The 21,153-nt window shown below is 45.1% G+C and overlaps 1 protein-coding gene across 2 annotated transcripts in view; it reads right to left on the bottom strand.

The window, feature by feature from the left end:
• The window catches only part of GPD2 (glycerol-3-phosphate dehydrogenase 2), a 98,508-nt gene extending 80,105 nt beyond the window's left edge, over positions 1-18,403 (bottom strand). Inside the window, exon 1 of one of the 2 annotated variants that reach the window (XM_029071557.2) lies at positions 18,232-18,403. The gene's annotated coding sequence lies outside the window, so the exon portion shown is untranslated. Of the gene's footprint in view, positions 1-18,119; positions 18,183-18,231 lie in introns of those variants that run through there. The other variant, XM_029071558.2, reaches the window with a different exon arrangement.
• Positions 18,404-21,153: the final 2,750 nt, after the last annotated feature.

Here is a 21,153-nt window from a genome sequence, read left to right as displayed (position 1 = left end):
AGGAAACAGCGTGAATTGCCCAAGATTATATGGCAAGACAGTGGCACCGCTGGTCTAGACCTCAGATCTCCTGATTTCCTCGGCTTGGAAGTCAGAGGGTCTGGATTAGAATCCAGGCTCTGCCACATGCCTTCTGTGTGATCTAGGACAAGTCACAACTTCTCTGTGCCTCAGTTTCCTTATCTATCAAATTGGGATTCAGTATACATTCTCCCTCCTATTTAGTCTATGAGCCCCATGTGGGGCCAGGACTGTGACCCAATTATTTTGTCGCTATCCCAGCGCTTAGTACAGTGTTTGGCTCGAAACGAGCACTTAAACACAACCATTATTGATGATTATGCTTTTTCAGTAAAGTTTTTCCCTCCAGAGAAAAAAATGCCCATGTAAACTATCAATAACTTACTATTTAAAGCAAAGAACCATCTTATTTTTCATTGTGAATTAAGCTACTATATTTGCATATTCATTTATTATCAAGCTTTCTTTATGACAAAGTCTGAAATGAAGAAAACTATAATTATTCCCTGCAAAATTGTGGAGGTGCAGCTTTTTTTTAGGAAAAAAAACAAATTAGTCAAATTAAAATCAGAATGTGTATATATATATATATATAAAATTGTAGATAATGCACGGTTTCAGGTTATACAGAATATATCAGCATATTTTTAAAATCCGACGTTTTCCCTCCGTAGAATGTATTTTTGCCGAATCTACATCGAGCATGTGTGAAATCTGAAGAAGCCTTGAGGTGTAGAAAGATTGCTCCCAAAACAATCTTAAAATGCTACCCCCACAAATTGTACTGGATTGCTAAACTGTACGACACTCACATATGGTCCAAGATTAAACAAAATCTCATTTGTAAAGCTTCTAATAAGAAAAGCCCTCTCCAGAATGAAAAGCGGCTAATGGACAATGGATACTGAAAACCCAACAACAGTTTGGAAGAGATGCAAGTTACCGGGGAGTTCCAAAGAAAACTCTGTGAGAGAACAGATAGCACAGAATCCTTGGGCTCCCTTCAGCTTCTCTGGCCCTTTGGCAATGGGTCACAACTACCCCATTATTGCATTAGGAAAAGGGCTGAATCACTTAGCCCTTATACGCATTTCCAAGTTGCTAAGGGATTCTGGTTCCATAATTCAGAAGAGGAAAAGCTCTGTCACAGTATAAACTGAAATCATTCCCGAAGATGGACAATTAAAGTTCCAAATCCAGAAGCTTTGCCCTCTATCAGGGCTTTACACACTGTGTTACCCAGTCTCTCTCACAGGTAACTGACGGGACTATGACTTGTTTAAACCAACACGCAGAAATAGGCTGGGGGAATCATTAAAACTGGCGGAACGATTTTAAACATTAATTGTAATGGCTATAATGATCAGGATAAGCTGTGCTTGTACTGCCTGTTGCACTAGAAAAGTACCTTAGATCATGGTCTAGAGGAAAGAGCACAGGCCTCGGAATCTGAGGATCTGGGTTCTGATCCCAATTCTGCCACTTAATAATAATAATAATAATAATAAATAGTGGTACTTCTTAAGTGCTTATCATGCCCAAGCACTGTTCTAAGCACTGGGGCAGATCCAAGTTAATTAGGTTGGGCACAGTCCCTGTCCCACATGGGGCTCGTAATTTTAGCAGGAGGGAGAAAGGTTTAATTCCCATTTTACAGGTACGGTAAATTAAGTGAATTGCCCAAGGTCACACTGCAGTCCAGTGACAGAACCAGGATTAGAACCCAGGCTAACTAGCTTTGAGAGCAACAAAAATATTCTGTAACTAAAAAATGAACTGGTAGCTGATGGTAGTGCCCCGCTTAAGAGGAAAAAAAACATCTGAAAAGTAGCTATCATAGCTGAAGGAAAAAAGAAAAATCAAATTTGGATTAGGAAAAATTTATTTTTCTAGCAAACTACTGAAAAAAACCCAAAGGGAAGCAGTGAACACTTTCCAAAAACAGTAAAAATAAGCCAATCATCCATTCAGAGATATTGGGTAAAGCTTTCCTCCCACTCTTGTTCTTCTTGGCTACATTGGGCAAAGCCATAAGATTATATCAAACCCCCCTTCCCGCCTGCTCCCACTTGAATGAGATAATCTGCCAATTTTGAGAGAAGTTTCTCAGCTTCTCTCTTTCGGACTTTTCATTTCTTCTTTTCAAGGCCTGGCACACATTCCAAGTGGAATTTGTTCAAGTGTTGGAGTAGAAAAGATTCTTCTGAATGTGCAATAAAAACAACTCTCCAAGAGAGGCAGCTGGGAATAGAAAACAGGCTTTTTCCCCTTTACGTAGCAGTGCCACAACAGGTGACAGATTAAGGCTTGAAGAGTATGTCAGAAAAAGTGGCTTGCTATCTGATTAATACACATTCTCAGGTTGACAACACAAATGGAACAACAAGAAATAAGCTGCATGCTCCTTTAACTCCCACAATAATAAAAAAAGAAAACCTCTTGTTTCCTGTGTCAAGTTGTGCATCATCAGAAAGAAAATAAAATGATTTTAAGCTTTCCAAGCTGTAGTGCAATGTATCAACCAGAGGTGGCCAAGAGCCATAAAAACATACTATGGCCAGGAGCCATCGATCAAAAAACGAAAAAAAATTCCTTTAAACCAGAACGGCAAGATCCGGGAGGGTGGGGGAGGGTGGCAGAGAGCTGGCATTGCCAGGGGCTTGGGGTGGTGAGAGAGGGGACAGTGAGCAAAGGGAAGTCTGGGCTGGAGCTGGGGCTTGCCCCCCTCTCCAGGAGGTTGGAGCCACCACAAAATAGTCAAAAGACATCTGCAGGAGCCACGTCTCACTGGCAAGGCCCGATTTGTCCAGTCCTGGTAGTGTCAAAAACGCTAACCAAATACTCCCCGTTCTCCTACCACGTGAGAACTGTGGTCTTATCAAGTTTTCCATATTAAGGGACACTCGGTTTCCATTTCGTGCCCACACGACCAAGCGTGTGCTGCATCCAGATATGTGGCGCACCGAGCCTACCCAGGCTCGCATTGTTGGAGAAGTTTCCTTAATTGCGTTCTAACCAAAACACTCATGGAGAACACGTCATGGCAAAATTGAGGCTCCCACGAACTGATACACAAATACGTGCTCTAAAAAGTAGGAGAGAAAGAACTGGGGAGAACAGAAGAGAGAGGTCAAAACTGCTCTTGATAATGAGGACAAAAGAAAATAATAAAAACATTAATCTGAGGACTGATCAAAATAAAAGCTTGAATACATAAGAGTCAGAGGATCTGGGTTCTCATGCCAGCCCTGCCACTTGCTTGTTGTGTGACCTTGGGAAAGTCATTTAACTTCTCTGTTTCCTGATTCTGTGGATTGACTCTGCTTAGCCCACCGGGAACCTGCTCTTGGCCTGAATGTTGGACTTCGATTTTCTTTTTCGTTAAATGGTATTTAAGCACTTGCTATGAACCAGGCACTCTTCTATGCACTGGGGTAGATACAGGCTAATCAGGATGAACACCATCCATCTCCCACATGGGGCTCGCAGTCTTAATCCTCATTTTACAGATGAGGTACCTGAGGCCCAGAGAAGATAAGTGACTTTCCCAGAGTCTCACAGCAGATAAGTGACAAAGCCGGGATTAGAACTCAGATCCTACTGACTCCCAGGGCTGTGCTCTATCCACTAGGCCACTCTGCTTCTCTTCACCCATCTCTGTTATTCAGCCTTCTGTGGTCTGGCTGAGGACAGGATGGATAGAGTGCCTCTGCTCTTGCCGATATAAAAATGGGAAAAATGGGGAAAAAAAATCACTCCTTTGGGTTTCTCTAATGCACCTTCCACACAGAGGCTCACAAACAAGCTAAAAACCATAAAAAATAAGCAAACTAAAAAAGGTAGAAGGTGTCTTGGAACTGTAGTCTAAAGGACGTTTATGAATGCCAAACACATTACCACTCAAATTTCTTTGATATTAAATGCTGGAAGAGACATAAGCAATTCTATTTCATTTAACTACAACCATTCAAACCTCTGGGAACAGGGTTGAGACCCACTCCCACCCCTTGCATCTGACTGGGGAGAGAGGCCAGATGAGGAAGAGTAGTTTGTTTGTTTTTGTCCTGCTCCCACGAACTGATACACAAATATATGCTCTAAAGAAGTAAAAGAGAAAGAACCAAGGGAGAACAGAAGAGAGGGGTCAAAATTGCTCTTGGTAATGAGAAGGACAAAAGAAAATAATAAAAAATTAATCTGAGGACTGATCAAAATAAAAGCTTGAATTCATAAGAGTCAGAGGATCTGGGTTCTCATGCCAGCTCTGCCACTTGCTCTTTGCGTGACCTTGGGCAAGTCATTTAACTTCTCTGTTTCCTGAGAAGGAGAAGCAGCATGGCCTAGTAGATAGAGCACAGGTCTGGGAGTCACCCTTGGCTCAAACAAAGTCACAGCAAGAAAAGGAGGAAGATAACTGAAACATAACTTATTTAAAATCTTCTTGGCCCAGACTTTACATGAATGTTTTTTTAAAGTCATTACCCCCTGAACTTTACATCTTGTACTTCTGCTGGGAACAGAACTGCATGTGGCTTCTCAATAAGCAAGAGTTTCCCTGGTAATTCTCACCAATTCTCACCAACCCCCAGGCTAAAAGAACCCAATGCTGTCTACAGCACCCTGATTCAGTCAGCGAAGTGCAGATTTAATAAGCGTAAATGGCACATTGATAGCAATTAATTATAGCTATGGGTTTGAATCCTGATAATGGGTTTGAATGGTCCTGGCCTACCCCATTTGAATTCATCTTCTGCCTGGGGAGGGATGGGGGAGGCGGGGGACAAATGAGGAGCAGCAAATCTGTTCAGGTGGATACTCTATTAATCAAAGGTATTTACTGCGTGCAGAGCATTGTACTAAGCACTGAAGAGAGTACAATATAACAGAGTTGTCAGGAACGTTTCCTGTCCACAACAAGCTTACGGACTAGAAGGGGGGACAGATATTAATATGAAAAGAATTAAAACACAACTGCATAGGCAAAGTTCCTTGCCACCAACTCTCATTCATCCAGTAGAATGGGAGAAGACCGAACGCATGGGCCATCATTCTAAAATGCCAACCGGAGCACAAAATTCTTCCTTCTCTTGTATTCTCTCAAGCACTAAGTACCGTTCTTAATGCTCAGAAGGCTCTCAATAGATAACACTGATTGATTATACCCCTTCCCCTCCCCATAAGACTGTCAACAGCCCCTCTTAGAGTGACAACGCTTTGGAGGCAGGGAACAGGTCACTTAATTTGCACTTCCCAAGCACCTAATAGTCTGTTTTGCATCAAGTGGGCACTCAGTAAACACTACTACTATTATTCATTCATTCAATAGTATTTATTGAGCGCTTACTATGTGCAGAGCACTGTACTAAACGCTTGGAATGTGCAATTCAGCAACAGATAAAGATGATCCCTGCCCAATGACGGTCTAAACAGGGGAGACAGACAGCAGGGCAAAACAGAACAAAAAAACAACATTATCAAGATAAATAGAATCAAGGGCATGTCTACCTCATTAAGAATACCACCTTCACTAGCCACCCCCCAAAGGGACAGGGCCCATATCTTATTCCCACCTCTTTATTCCCTCTCAGTGGTTAATACAGCGCTCTGCACATAGTAATAATAATTATGGTATCTGTTAAGCACTTACTTTGGGCCAAGCATTATTCTAAGCACCGCGGTAGATACAAAGTTACCAGTTTGGACAGTCCCTGTCCAACACATGGGGCTCACTCTCTAGTTAGGAGGGAGTAGGATTTAATCTCCATTTTACAGATGAGGAAACTGAGGCACAGAGGAATTAAGTGACTTGCCTAAGGTGAATACAGCTGAGAAGTGGTGGAGCCAGAATTAGAATTCAGGTGCTTTTGACTCCAAGCCCCATGTTCTACCCACTAGGTCATGGAGAAGCAGCGTGGCTCAGTGGAAAGAGCACGGGCTTTGGAGTCAGGGCTCATGTGTTCGAATCCCAGCTCTGCCACTTGTCGGCTGTGTGACTGTGGGCAAGTCACTTAACTTCTCTGTGCCTCAGTTCCCTCATCTGTAAAATGTGGATTAAGACTGTGAGCCCCATGTGGGACAACCTGATTTCCCTATGTCTACCCCAGCGCTTAGAACAGTGCTCGGCACATAGTAAGCGCTTAACAAATACCAACATTATTATTATTATGTTGCTTCTCTAGATTGCAGGGCTAGATTGTAAACTTCTTGGGAACAGGTAGCATCAATCAATCAATTACATTTGAGCACATACTATGTGCAAAGCACTGTACTAAGCACTTTATCATCTCTAACCCCTATTGAAGTCTCCCACCAAGTACTTAGTACAGTGCTCTGCACACACTAGGCACTTGAGAAATACTACTGGTTGATTCAAGGCCTCTATCAGCTGATTCCCTTAGTACTTAGCTTCTCTCCTCTCCCATTCCATCCCAGCTCACACTCTCCCATGTAAACCTTCTGTCAGTCTTTTACTCCTGGGCCTCCCTACCCCAAACTATTTCACCTCCTACCTGGAGCATTCTTTCCCACCCATTTTGCTAAATATCCCTTCCTTCCAAGTCCTTTTAAAACACCTCCTCCTCCAGGAGACCTTCCCTGATTCATCTTCCCAACCTTCTAGTCAGCCACCCCCTTGGTCACCTCAACACTTCTATATGCTTCTCTGATTATTCATATCTACCTACAAGCTTTCTATCCAATATATATTCATCAATTTCCACCTGCTTATTTTTCCCAGAGAACCAGCTTAACTTAATGAAAAAAGCAAGGGGTTGGGAATCAGAGGACCTGGGTTTTAATGCCAGCTTTGTCACTTGCCTGCTGTGTGACCTTGGGCAAGCCACTTCACTTCTCTGTGCCTCAGTTTTTTTACCTGTAAAATGGGAGTCAAATACCTGTTCTCCCTACCACCCAGACTATAAGATCCAAGTGGGACAGTCTGACATAATTATCTTGTATCTATCTCTAGCATTTGTACAATGTCAGCACACTGTAAGCGCTTAAACACAGCAATTATTACTAGTGCTAACGGTAACAGCAATAAATTGGACATTGCTCAAAGGCAGGGAACATACTTTATACTGTTTTTGTTTGCTCTCCAAGGGTTCACTTCAGGGTTCTTCGCATTAATCAGGCACCTATGTGTTTAGGAATAGACAAAAGTAGCAAAAGATGTGGACCCGGACTCCAAGGAGTTTTATACTCTAATGGAGGAGAAAGAAGCAATCCAAAAATCACCACTGTGAGACGAGAGAGAAATACTATGTACAAGTGAATGACTAACAAATGAATAGACCAAATCACAAGTGCCAAGGTAGCCCAGAGGGATGGCAAAAACAGGAAGCTTGGCTGGGCGTGAGTGGCAGGTTAATTGGGAGGCGAGGGGTTCAAACACTGTTGCTCCTGATGATACTTGAAATCCAGTCACAATCCCCACAAAATTCAGTTCCAACCTCCTCCGCCTCAGCCCCTCTTCTAGTAATTTCTCCTGCTTTCTCCAGGGACCTGCCCGCATTTTAGAGTGGGGGTTAGTAAGAAGGAAAGTGACATAAAGGCAAAGAGCGGGGGCACTGAACCAGTAGCCGTGGGGAATACTCCAAAGGACACTACTGACCCAGGAAGAATTTACAGTCGAACAGAGGAGAGGGCAAGCACAAATACGCAAACATCAACCATAAGAGACAAACATAAAAGTACATCATAAATACCTATCAACACAGAGCCATCCTTAAGACCTACTGGGTATAAAGAGCTAAAAAGCAATGAGTTGGAGATCTCCTCACACTGATATTACTTTCACCAATCAGTATTACCCTTATGGCCTCCATCCAAACTTCAAGTGTGTCAACTTTCTGAGCTCGGGACAAGGCGCTTTTCTTTTCAATCAAGCTTTCTCCCCCTTCCCCCACCTCCGCCTTCACTGAAACCCGACTCATTTAAAAGTGAAATTTCTCAAAACTCAATGCCACATGCTCTCCGAGTACTCATAACTGGAACTCTTTCAGAAGCCCAAATAGAAAATGGTTCAAAACTGACCCAACCTTTTTTCCATGTATCTGTCCTCCCCAACTTAGATTAGGAGCTCTTTCAATCAATAGCATTTACTGAGCATTTACTCTGTACTAAGCCCATGTGACATTACAAAAGAGTTGGCGCTCACAATCCAAAATTTATTATATGGTGGGACCTTTGTGGGATGGGGGCCCCGTCTGAACTATTTATTTCCCATTTATCCCAGCATTTAACATAGTGCTTCGCACATGGTACAAGCTAAAAAAATCCCATATCTAACCTGCTCAAAACAGAAGGTCTTGGGGTTGTTTATTTACCAGACAGTAGACGTAACTCCTCCAAACCACGAAACCTTTCAATCCCCACAAATGAAAGGAATTACACGGGCTGAACACCACTCTCGCCCAGCAGACACAGTCTTGGAGGCTCACGGGAATGAGAGAGGGGTTTGGAGTCTAGGGCTTTTGACCTAGGACCTGTCCCTCACCCAAATAGTCTCCCTAGCAGAATCAATCACATTTATTGAGCATTTACTATGCGCAAAGCACTGAACTAAGCCCTTGGGAGAGCATAACATAATGGAGTTGGTAAACACATTCCCTGCCCACAACTTGCTTATCATCTAGAAGGGGAGACCGACGTTAATACAGAAATGACAAATCTGATTGTTTACTACAATCAGAAGTGCAAAAACACTTAGAACAGAGCTTGACACAGAGTGAGCGCTTAACAAATACAATAAAAATACTGAAAAGTGCAAACTTCAGCTGGATCTCTGGAGCAGTTTTCTTAACAATTCCCTTCTAACAGAAGTCAGTGAAGTCGACATACTCTCTCCCCTTCCATCAGCTTCCAATCACGTGGAGTTGGTTTGTTCATACGCCTGCTACTTGGCTGATTTAATAACCTCCCCCTACAGGCACGATCAAAGGTTTCTGATGTTAACCTGCACTAAGGACTTGCTTTTATCCCACCCCCAGAGGTTTCCTGTCCTCCATCCCAAGTAGGACTTCCTGGTATTTATCTTGGATCAGGGAAGGTAAGAAATTGCTTTGTCAGCTATCTAACAAAGACATGGAGAAAACCAGAGAGCCAGTGTTAGCAGGCTAAACTCGGGTCACCTCTGGTCTACATAAAAAAGCAAACACTGCTGCCTCGGTTCCTTAGAAGTTTCTCACAGAAACCTAATCTCTCAATGAAGGCACACCCTGAAATCAAGAATTGTTTCTCCACACCGCAGAACTACAATGAAGGAGGAAGTTTTGCATTTAGCCTAGATCTAATAACAACAATAATAATAACTGTGGTATTTTCATCCTCTAGACTATAAGCTTGTTGTGGGCAGAGAATGTTTCCATCAACTCTTTTACACTGTACTCTCCCAAGCGCTAAGTATGATGCTCTGCATACGACTGATTGTTAAACACTACGCGTCAGGAACCGTACTTAGTGCTGGAATAGGTATATCATAATCAGTTCAGACACAGTCCCTATCCCACAGTGGCCTCACAATCTAAATGGGAAGAAGAACAGATACTGAATTCACATTTTACAGATGAGGAAACTGAGGTCCAAAGAAATTACGTGACTTGTCCAAGGTCACGAAGCAGGTAAGTGGCAGAGTCCCAGCTAGAATGTTCTTTCCACTAGGTAACCAAATCTGGAATTAACTTTGTATTAAGTATTTTGAATATTACCAAAATGGATTCCAAAGAGCGCTATCCAGAAGGGGTTCTTTCAACACAGTTTTAAGAAAATTCTTTCTTCTACCACAAGTTTGCCTCAAAGGCCAAGCCATGGAGATTGTGCACGCAATCTGTATCCCCTCCTTTACTGTCCTGCCATTTTCTCATACCGCCACTATTTGTCTGATAATCTCCCCTTGGTAACGAGGTGGGAGAAGTGCTGCTGAGAGCTGTGGTTTGTGTAGATTCACTGTTAAGGGCATACAACCCATCCCTCCTAGAGTACTGGCCCCCAACCTAGCTGGCAATGGGCTAAACAGGGGAAATCTACTGGCAAAGGTAGGTCTGCCCAACCCTCCTCCACTCCCAGAATGTCACGCAGCTGACAAGTGGCAGAGCCGGAATTCGAACCCATGACCTCTGACTCCCAAGCCTGCGCTCTTTCCACTGAGCCATGATAATGATGTGTATATATCTATATTAGAGAAGCAGCACGGCTCAGTGGAAAAAGCACGGGCTGGGGAGTCAGAGGTTCAAATCCCGGCTCTGCCACTTGTCAGCTGTGTGACTTTGGGCAAGTCACTTAACTTCTCTGTGCCTCAGCTGTCTCATCTGTAAAATGGGGAATAGGACTGTGAGGCACACGTGGGACAACCTGATCACCTTGTATCCTCCCCAGCACTTAGAACAGTGCTTTGCACATAGTAAGTGCCTAACAAATGCCATCGTCATCATTATTATTATTTATTTATATTGATGCCCATTTACTTGTTTTGATGCCTATCTACCCCCTTCTACACTGTGAGCCCATTGTGGGCAGGGACTGTCTCTATCTGTTGCCCAATTGTACTTTCCAAGCACTCAGTACAGTGCTCTGCACACAGTAAACACTCATTAAATTATTGAATGAATGAATGACTGGCTTGGCTAGTTGTGGAAAGTGTGTTAACTTAATCATGTTTGTATATATGAATCTGGGATCTGACCAAGACTAATTTCAAACCTGTGATTAAAGTCACTCGGGAATTTTGACAAGCATTAATGCTACATCAATCTGCCAAAAGTATGATAATCTTGATCTGAAGCAAGGGGAACTTGCCATGAAAACCCCAGCTCCGGTAGCTTTGAGAGCAGCCCACTCAACTTGATGATAGCGTCAGTCACCAGGGGGAAGGACCCACTTTGAGATTTTGTGCCAACCAGCTCCAATACTTGCCAGGGGCCAACAGCTACTTTTTCAGGGAACGATTTCCATGGCTGGTGGGATAAAGCTGAATCTTTTTCCATACAGGGTTTCGGTAGAGAGGAAAAGGCAACGTTCTATATCAACAGACTATTCATCGAGTGCCCACGGGAATTTCAGCATAAAGGAGGTTTATAAAGTTTAAATTAGGCATGGTTTCATCTTCAAGAAGCTTCCAATCGCTGCCACAATATGGTATAGTACTAACAATAATTCTGTTGTATACGGATATTTGCAGCATACCTGAAAATAACTAGAAAACATGACGATTCCACGCAAGAAAAACAAAATCAGGAGTACGTTCATCCAGTTCTAGAACACGAAAATCGAAATCTCTACTAGTACATCTTAGTGAATGAGTGACTGAATACAACCATCTACTGACCTAAATAAAAAGAGGAATTTAAATCCCATTGCTTAACACAAGACTTAGGCATTCTGGGTAAATGAGAAACCTGATTTTGAAACTGCCCACATGTGTATAACTGAAAAATGGGAACAGAGTACAAACTTAATTTTGGAAGAAACTGAGAACCTAAGAATTTCAGCAAAATAATCCACATAAAAGAAGCAAAAGAAAACCCTAATCACATGTTTACCAGAGGACAAAGTCAGAATCCACAAAAAACAGTCCTCCATGTTAAGGGGGAAAATTACTTCAACAGAAGCACTGCTATAACACCGTAGGCTATAAGCACCCATCTGGGACAGGGACTGTGTCCAACCTGATCATCTTCTGTCTATCCCAGCATGTAGTACAGTGCATGGCACACAGCAAGTGCTTACAAATACCATCACCTATCAGCATGTGTTGCTGGTCTAGGGGCAATTCAAATCCATCACTTTGAGGTCTTTTCAAATCCATCACTTTGAGGTCTTTCAGATGCCATCCACAAAGACAGAAAATAGAGAAGGAGCGTGGCTCAGTGGAAAGAGCCCGGGCTTGGGAGTCAGAGGTCATGAGTTCGAATCCCACTTTGCCACTTGTCAGCTGTGTGACTGTGGGCAAGTCACTTAGCTTCTCTGTGCCTCAGTTACCTCATCTGTAAAATGGGGATTAACTGTGAGCCTCACGTGGGACAACCCGATTACCCTGTATCTACCCTAGCGCTTAGAACAGTGCTCTGCACATAGTAAGCGCTTAACAAATACCAACATTGTTAAATATAAAAGTCATCCTGACAACTGGGTAGTAAACAAATGCCTACAAAGTATTTATTTTGGGAAATATAAGAGTAACTCGTTTTTTGAATAGTGCTTTTATTTTTCCACAGCCCTTTCACATCAGTTACTTCATTTTATCCTCAAACATCCCTATGATGTAAGGAGAGACCTCCAGCTCACCATAAGGAGGTATGACACTAGTACTTTTGCTCACAAGTCATTCTGAGAACCTGGGAAACTCTCCCATGAAAGGTAGAGGAACACGCCAAGCTCACTTTCACCATGATAGCCAATTGGTGAACCATTAGAGTCACCTAAAGATGTCTCATATGGTTGGAAATTTCATTTCTATAGTCAACCAATCCACTGATGCAATGTTCTTTGCTTCTAAACAAATCTATCTTGCAAAACTTCCAATTGCTTCACAGTCACACTTGAACAACTGCTTCCTAACTTCTCTCAATTACCCAGGCCTTTCAACTTGCCCTCAGTCTGAAAATAATGCCCAAACCGGCTAGTTGAGGTGGCCCAAAATACCTACCAAATATCACTCTGACATTTCACCTGAAGAAAAGAATGAGCTACCTCTTACCCAATTGGGAGTAAGAACTCTAATGGAACCACTTTGCTTCCTAATGTTGCTTCATTTTAATTATTAAGAATGTTTATCGTGCTGCATTAATACAAGGAAGTCGGTTGTTTTCAGAAATTCCTGCATGTATAGGGGACAGGCATCTCTGACTAATCAGAATCCTACTGCTGAGGGCTGGGGAGAGTCAGTCCTGAGAAGCTTCAAGGAGAATTGACAAGGGAGTGGGATAATGAAGGACAACTGAGAGGAAAGGCCTCAGAATCTCTCATAGCTGGGCCAGCTAGTCAGGTTCAACTCAATTATCTCCTACCAGACTTCCTGTCCTTTGTCTCATTAGTCATACTTCAGCTCTTAGCATCGGCTTTAAAGCACTCTACCAGCGTGGCCCCTTCTACCTCACTTCACTGCTTTCCTACTACACGATCCAGCCCAAACACTTCACTCCTCTAATGCCAACCTACTCACTGTACCTCGATCTCACCTATCTACCCACCGACCTCTCGCCCATGTTCTGTCTCTGGCCAGGAAGGCCTTCCCTCTTCATATCCGACGGACAATTAATCTCCCCGTTAAAGCATTATTCCCCTCTTCCAAGGGGTTTTCCTTGACTAAGCCCTCATTTCCCCTTCTCCCACTCTTTTCTCTGGTGCCCTGATTTGCTCCCTTTACCCACCAGCCTCCACAACCCCACAGCACTTACATACATATCTGTAATGTATTTATTTATATTAATGCCTGTCTCCACCTCTGGACCGTAAACTCACTGTGGGCAGGGAATGTGTCTACCAACTTGGTTATGTTGTACTCTCCCAAGCTTATAGGACACTGCTCTGCACACGGTAAATGCTCAATAAATATAACTGACTGGTTCTCAGATCCCTAAGGCCTCTGGCCAAGGCTTCCGCCACTGTTACTGGCTCCCTCCAACCCCATGCTGCTGGTTGACTTCTCCGGTCGTCTGCGCCATGATGCTTCCCCCAAGTTCCAGACCCTCTTGCCATCACCTGTGCTGCAGTGTTTCTCTACCTCCCTTACACATCTCTCCTTAATTTGTCCAGGCATTCACTAGCAATGCTCTGAAAACTCTTTAGATTCCTGTTTGCATATCAGACAATTCACTTCAAATGTACATCTCATGACCTCACTTAAACAAGCACTGGATTTTTTGCGCTTTGAAGTTAATCATGGGTCCAAGGCCCCATATTTCTTACTAAGACTGCTGTAATAATGTCTACTGAAGATCACAGCCCAAAGGGAATTTGGACGGTTCAGGCAGAAGAATTCAGGTTGCAAGTGTCTCATAGGTCACAACTCCATGGCAAAAATGCAAGCCAAAAAATGGGGTAATAGTCTGGATGATATTGGCAGATCAAGTGAAAACATAATGGGATCCAGATAAATGTCCCAATTCTCTCAGGTCTTCTTATGGACACCTGGCTTGAGGGAGAAAGGTTTACAATTACACACAATTTAATAGTCAAGCCAGCTTTTTGATAGTACAAAAAAGATGTAACTTTCAGGATCTAAAATAGAAATACGAAGCTGCCAGGCAATTGACATTCTGGCTTTTTAATCAGTTACCCAAAAGTATATTTACCAAGCTTTCAGTCCAAAGAAGACAATGGGGACAATGTGGGGTGGGAAGAGAGAAGGGAAAGAGGGAAGGAGGTTGGAGGAAGGGACTTTTTAAATCTGGTCTAGTCAGACAACATATAGTGCAACCAAAATAAAAGAATCTATTTAAAGCTCCAAAGTATGGATTTCTTTTCTGCAAAAATTAACTCAATTTTTACAGAGCATTAAATCAAAAGTTTTTAGGCATACTAAATGAATGAGGCACCACATCACTGATAAAGTTTCCCATATATATATATAAAGAGAGAGAGAGAGAGAGAGAGAGAGAGAGAGAGAGAGAGAGAGAGAGAGAGAGAGCAGTAACTAAACATAAATGACTTCCAGCTAGGGCACTTCCCAGAAGTTGGAGACTGGCAGAAAAAGTTCAGGTTTAAGATGAACTTGGGCTCATTAACTCGAAGGAAATGCCTGCACCAAGAGTGATTAGAACTGTTCTTAACTGTGCAACTAGAAAAAGGAAGTGCTTTATTTTTTTGCTTTCAAACTTGTCTACACAGGAAAATGTAGTCACTTATTCATTGCCCTGAAAGTACACTTCATATCTCGGTCTGGGGTACTGAGTGCCCCTGAGATCCTTACCCAGCCACTGCTTCTCCCTAATTGAGAACTGTGTGCTTGATTGGGTTTTTGGGAGGGACAAAAATGGCAGTTCTTAGCAATGTTAAACAAACTATCATCTCCTGATCTGTTCTGTTCAGTCTGTTCAGAAAAAACTTGAACCTTTCATTAGCATATATTCTGCACGTGTCGCAAAATGATATGCTGTAAGAGGAAATTTAAGTGAAAACACCATTGCTCCTAAGAGGAATGGATAATTTTTGTCTTCTAAAGCAATTAATGTTGGCTCCAAAGCCACTTCTTCCCTCTTTTTCAATTTGGGGGGTGGTGGCTTGGTCTATCCCTTGGGTGCCCCCAAATTGCACCTATAACTCCAGCACTCACCGGTTGAGTGTCACTTTCCCTTTATCTGCCTTTCCTATACTTAAATGTACAGTGGGTCCAACTAGCAACATACAGAGAGATTTGGAGTGGATATATTGCTCTGGAACCCTTGAAGAAAGGTGCCACAGATGAGTTTTGAAATGTGCTCATTACTTTCTTCAAAACACTTTGCGCAAGCAATTGCTGTTACGCTTGGGGAGATGAGATCTTTATGAAGTTTCCCATCAACAGGCGCCGTTTCCTCGGCGGATTAATATCATCTGATCAAGCTTTGGCCCAGTGCTTTTCTCCAAACCTCTCTTCCATCCTTTCACCCTCAACTGTCTCAAAACACAAGCCCCTTCCCCCTTATCATGTGGGTGACAGGCCACTTGAATAAACATCAGGTCCCCAGCAGAATCTTAAGCAGCATGATGTAGAGGATTGAGCAAGGGCCTGGGAGTCAGAAGGTTGTGGGTTCTAATTTCAGTTCTGCCACTTTGTCTGCTGTGTGACCTTGGGCAAGTCACTTCACTTCTCTGGGCCTCAGTGTCCTCTTCTGTAAAATGGGGATTGAGACCGTGAACCCCATGTGGGACAGGGACTGTGTCCAACCCGATTTGCTTGTAACCACCCCAGCCCTTACTACAGTAAGCTCTTAACAGATACCACAATTATTATTATTATTAAGATGCAGAATCCTCCTCTCTCCCCAGATCTGCCCATTCACCTGGGAGGCAGCTGAGTGCTCTGCACACAGAAGGCACTTAATAAATACAGATAGACTGGGAAGCTCAGACATCCATCTGTGTGACCTGGGACATACCACTTCACTTCTCCATGCCTTAGTTCCCTCATCTGTAAAATGGGGATTGAAACGGTGAGCCCCATGTGTTAGAACAGTGCTTGGCACATAATAGGCGCTTAAATATCAAAACTGTTATTAGTATTATTATTCATCACCCACACCAACACCCTCCCTATCACTTCCGGGGGTGTATGTGTATATATATATATGTGTAAAAGTGGGCCAATCTGATTACCTTATCTAACCCACTGCTTAGAACAGTGCTGGGCACATAGTGACATAGTACGCGCTTAACAAATACCATCATTATTATTATCCATCACCCACACCAATGCCCTCCCCAACACCTCCAGGGGAGGGGCGGGGGCTGTAGATACATAAAAGTGGACCAACCTGTATCTACCCCACTGCTTAGCACACAGCCCTTAACAAATGCCATCATTATTATTAATAATGATGGCATTTGTTAAATAATTGCTTACTATGTGCAAAGCACTGCTCTAAGCGCTGGATTTATTATCCATCACCCACACCAACACCTCTGGGGGGAGAGGGGGTGTAAATACATACAATCATAAAGTATGTATAAAAGTAAGCCAACCTGATGCTTGCACCTACCCCAGCGCTGAGACCAGTGCTTGGCACACGGTAAGTGTTTAACAAATACCATCTTCACTGTTATTATTAATTATCCATCACTCATACCAACACCCTCCCCATCACCTGCGGGATACAGATAGATAGATCTATATAAAAGTGCTTAGTACTCTGCACATAGTAAGCGCTCAATAAGTACTACTGAATTGAATATAGCGTATATAGAGAGCATATATCACGGCTCAGCACATAGTAAGTGCTCAACAAAAACTACTGAATTGAATATAGTGTACAGAGAGAGAGTATATATCATAGTATATATGATATATAAGCGCTTAACACAGTGCTCTGCACATAGTAAGCGCTCAATAAAAACTACTGAATTGAATATAACATATAGAGTATATACCATAGCATATATGATATATAAGCGCTTAGTACAGTGCTCTGCATATAGTAAGTGCTCAATAAATACTACCGAATTGAACATAGTGTATAGAGAGAGCATATATCAGTGCTCTGCACCTAGTAAGCGCTCAATAACTACTACTGAATTGAATATAGTGTGTAGAGAGAGAGTATATATCATAGTATATATGAAATACACTCTACGTACACATTACACACATACATTTACTATGCATGTGCACACATATACAACACATATGCACGTTCATACCAGATATATGTGTGTGTGTGTGCGCGCATCTATACTATACACTACATACATGCATACACATACTATATATACACTTATTTATACTATATACATGCACACACATACAATGTATACGTGTATCTACACTACATGCATGCACGCACATACTATAAACATGCCTACAGTCACTATACACGCGCACCTACACACTACACATGCACGTGCATACTATATACATGCATGCACACACATACTATACCCACCTACTATAAACATGCATACACACACTATATACGCGCACCGACATACTACGCACGCACACACTTTTACTCTACAGGCACACGCACACACTATAAACACGCAGGCACCTACATGCGATACACGCACATACCATGCCTGCACATACACACTCTACACATGCATACATACACTATCTAGGCGCCCATACGCCCTACGCAGGCACATACTATCTACCTGCACGCACATACACACGGTACACGCACACACTATAAGCATGCAAACGCACACTCCATGCGCGCACAGGCATACTATACACGCGCACATCTTTACTCTAGGTGCCCAGGCAGGCACTATAGACACGCAGGCACCTATATACGCTACACGCACATACTCTACATGCACGTACCTCGTCTAAACGTGCAAACGCACACTATATACGCGCCCATACATACTATACACGCGCACATTTTTACTCTACGTGCCCATGCACACACTACATACGTATAGGCCACATCTACGTCTACACACTGCATACGTATACGTACCGTCTAGCGACAGAGAGAGAGATATAGTCTCTCTATACCCGACCTGGCGCAATAAAAGTTCAGATAAGGTGGAGGAGAGGGAAGGCGTGGGTTTGCGCGGCGGGTCACCCACCTCCTGGCCGGCGCGGGCCCGGGCCCGGGCCCGGGATGGACGAGGCCGATCCTCCGCCGGACGGAAAGGGAAAGGGAAAGGGAAAGGGAAAAGGAAAGGGAAAGGGAGGCCCAGGGATGGAGAGCCGATTCTGGCCCGCGGGGCGGAGATTTACGGGCAGCATCGGAGGGAGGGAGGGAGGGAGGCTGCAGCAGCAGCAGCGGGAGGAGGAGGAGGAGGAGGAGGAGGAGGAGGAGGAGGGGAAGGGGGAGGCGCAGACGGCGCCGCCGTCTCCCGCTGCGATCCGCTTTCTCGGGCCGGGTGGGGCCGGGCTGGGCGTTGTGCGGGGAGCGGGGTCCGGGCGGCAGGTTCCCCCCCGGAGGTCGGGGGCGGGCGGCAGGACAGGACCGGACCGGGCCGGGGAGGGGGGAAGGGGGGAAGGGGGGAAGGGGGAAGGGGGGAAGGGGGGAAGGGGGGGAGGAGGGCCCGCGGTCCGGCCCTGAGCGACGGCTGCCACGGCCAATGGGCGGCCAGGGGGCGGAGCCGGGGGCCCGACCACCCACAACCCACAGCCGCGGCCCGGGGCTCCCTCCCTCCCTTCCCTCCCTCCCTTCCCTCCCTTCCCTCCCTCCCTTCCCTCCCTCCCTTCCCTCCCTTCCCTCCCTCCCTTCCCTCCCTTCCCTCCCTTCCCTCCCCTCCCTTCCCTCCCTCCCTTCCCTCCCTTCTCTCCCTTCTCTCCCTTCTCTCCCTTCTCTCCCTTCTCTCTCCCCTTCCCCTCTCCCCCTTCCCCTCCATTTCCCCTCCATTTCCCCTCTCCCCTCTCCCCCTCCATTTCCCCCCTCCTCTCCCTCCCCTCCCTTTCCCCCTCCCACCCTCCTTCCCCTCCCCACCCTCCCCTCTCCCCTTCCCTTCCCCCCTCCATTTCCCCCCTCCCCACCCTCCCTTCCCCTCCCCTCTCCCCCTCCCTTTCCCCCTACCCTCTCTCCCCTCCCCACCTTCCCTTCTCCCTTTCCCCTTCCCCTCCCTTCTTTCCCCTCTCCCCCTCCCCTCCCTTCCCCCCTCCCCCTCCCCTCCCTTCCCCTCTCCCCTCTCCACCCTCCCTCTACCCTCCCTTCCCTCCCCTCTCCACCCTCCCCTCCCCCATCCCCTCCCCCATCCCCTCCCTCCCCTCTCCCCCATCCCCTCCTTCCCCCTCCCCTCCCCTCCTCCCCCTCCCCCCCCTTAAAAAGTTAAGCACTTTCTATGTGCCAAGCACCAGACTAAGCACTGGGGTGGATATAAACGAGCAAATCGGGTTTGGACACGGTCGCCGACCCGCTTGGGGATCACAGTCTCGATCCCCATTTAACAGATGAGGTGACCGAGGCACAGAGAAGTTAAGTGACTTACCCAAGACCACACAGCAGACAAGTGGCAGACCGCAAAGAGCTTGCGGTCATGAGGAGGGGAGATGTTTCACCTGTTTGCTCTCTAGCTGCACTCCAAATCGCCCTGGCCTTCCCGAGCATGCCTACCTTAGCTGGGCCAAGACAGGGGAGTTGGGGCGAAGATGGGGTCGGGCCCTCCCGTTCCCTAATCCTCGAAGAAGCAGGGTGGTCTAGTGGGTGGACCGCGGGCCTGAGAGTCATCAGGATCTGGGTTCTCATCCTGACTCTGCCACTTGCCTGCTGTGTGACCTTGGGTAAGTCTCTGTGCCTCAGTTCCCTCATCTGTAAAAGGGGGGTTAAGACTGTGAGCCCAACGTGGGACAGGGACTGTGGGCGGCCCGATTATCTTCTACCTGCCCCGGCACTTAGTGCTTGGCACGCAGTAAGAGCATAACAAATACCACAGGTATTATCCTGATTGGTAACGTCCTTTGCCCCTTTTCCTCAAGGAGGCTGCCCCGGTTAGCTTCTCTTCCTAACACTCCACCGCCGAAAATGGACTTGGAGAGAAAAAGCGGGGAAAACAGAGAGGATATCGTTGTTCTTAAACCTCTGGACGGTAAGCTTATTGAGGGTGGGGGTCATGTCTACCAACTCTATTGCATCGTACTCTCCCAAGTGTTTAGTACAGTGCTCTGCGCACTGCAGATGCTTGTTAAATCCCATCGTTTGACTGAAAGCCATCGCAACTTAAAGTAACAGGAGGCCAGGACACTCTCTAAATCCTTGCTGACTTGAAGGCCGGAGGCAGCCAGACCATTTCCCCCACAGTCTACTTCTCTCATTACTAACCCATCCTCCACCACAGACCCAAATTCCCTCATCTGTAAAATGGGGGTGAAGACTGTGAGCCTCACGTGGGACAACCTCATTCCCCTGTATCCACCCCAGCGCTTAGAACAGTGCTCTGCACATAGTAAGCACTTAACAAATACCAACATTATTATCTCTGACCTTAATGCCCAATCGGACAGGCCCAGTAGGAACAACCAACGTGGACTCCAGTAGAAACCCTTTTCCAGTGGAGTGGGGAAGAGAGAGGACTAGAGATTTTACTTGGGAGAGGGGAAGTGACAACAACCTCAGAACCTCACAGGAAATGTCATTTTGGGAGAAGAGAAGCCACAGTCTGCCATTTCACAGTGGGACAACTGCCCACCCCGTATCAGTAATCTTATGGAAGAAATTTGCTTCATTGGAGGACGTCTGACCCATAATGTTGATTTGCCCTTCGTCCCGCTGCCTCACTCTTCCAGCAGAATCTGCTCTTTTTGAGTGTTGGTTCTGTATAAATCTCCAGGAATTTCTTCTCCACATTAGTCATTTTAACTCATCTCTAGCAGTAACCATACTCTCCTCCATTAAAAATTCCCAAACATATTTGTTAAGCAACCTCTTGGTGCAATGCACTGTACTGAGCCCTTGGGAAATTCAAAAACAAAGAAGTGGCATGTTCCCTGCAAACTCCTCTAGACCATAAGCTCATTTGGGCAGTGAACCTGTCCGATTCAGGTGT

This window comes from Ornithorhynchus anatinus, chromosome 9, assembly GCF_004115215.2.
Source record: "Ornithorhynchus anatinus isolate Pmale09 chromosome 9, mOrnAna1.pri.v4, whole genome shotgun sequence".
NCBI lineage: Eukaryota > Metazoa > Chordata > Mammalia > Monotremata > Ornithorhynchidae > Ornithorhynchus > Ornithorhynchus anatinus.
Note: the sequence above shows the minus strand (reverse complement) of the source record. Positions and strands in the feature narration are given on the sequence as shown.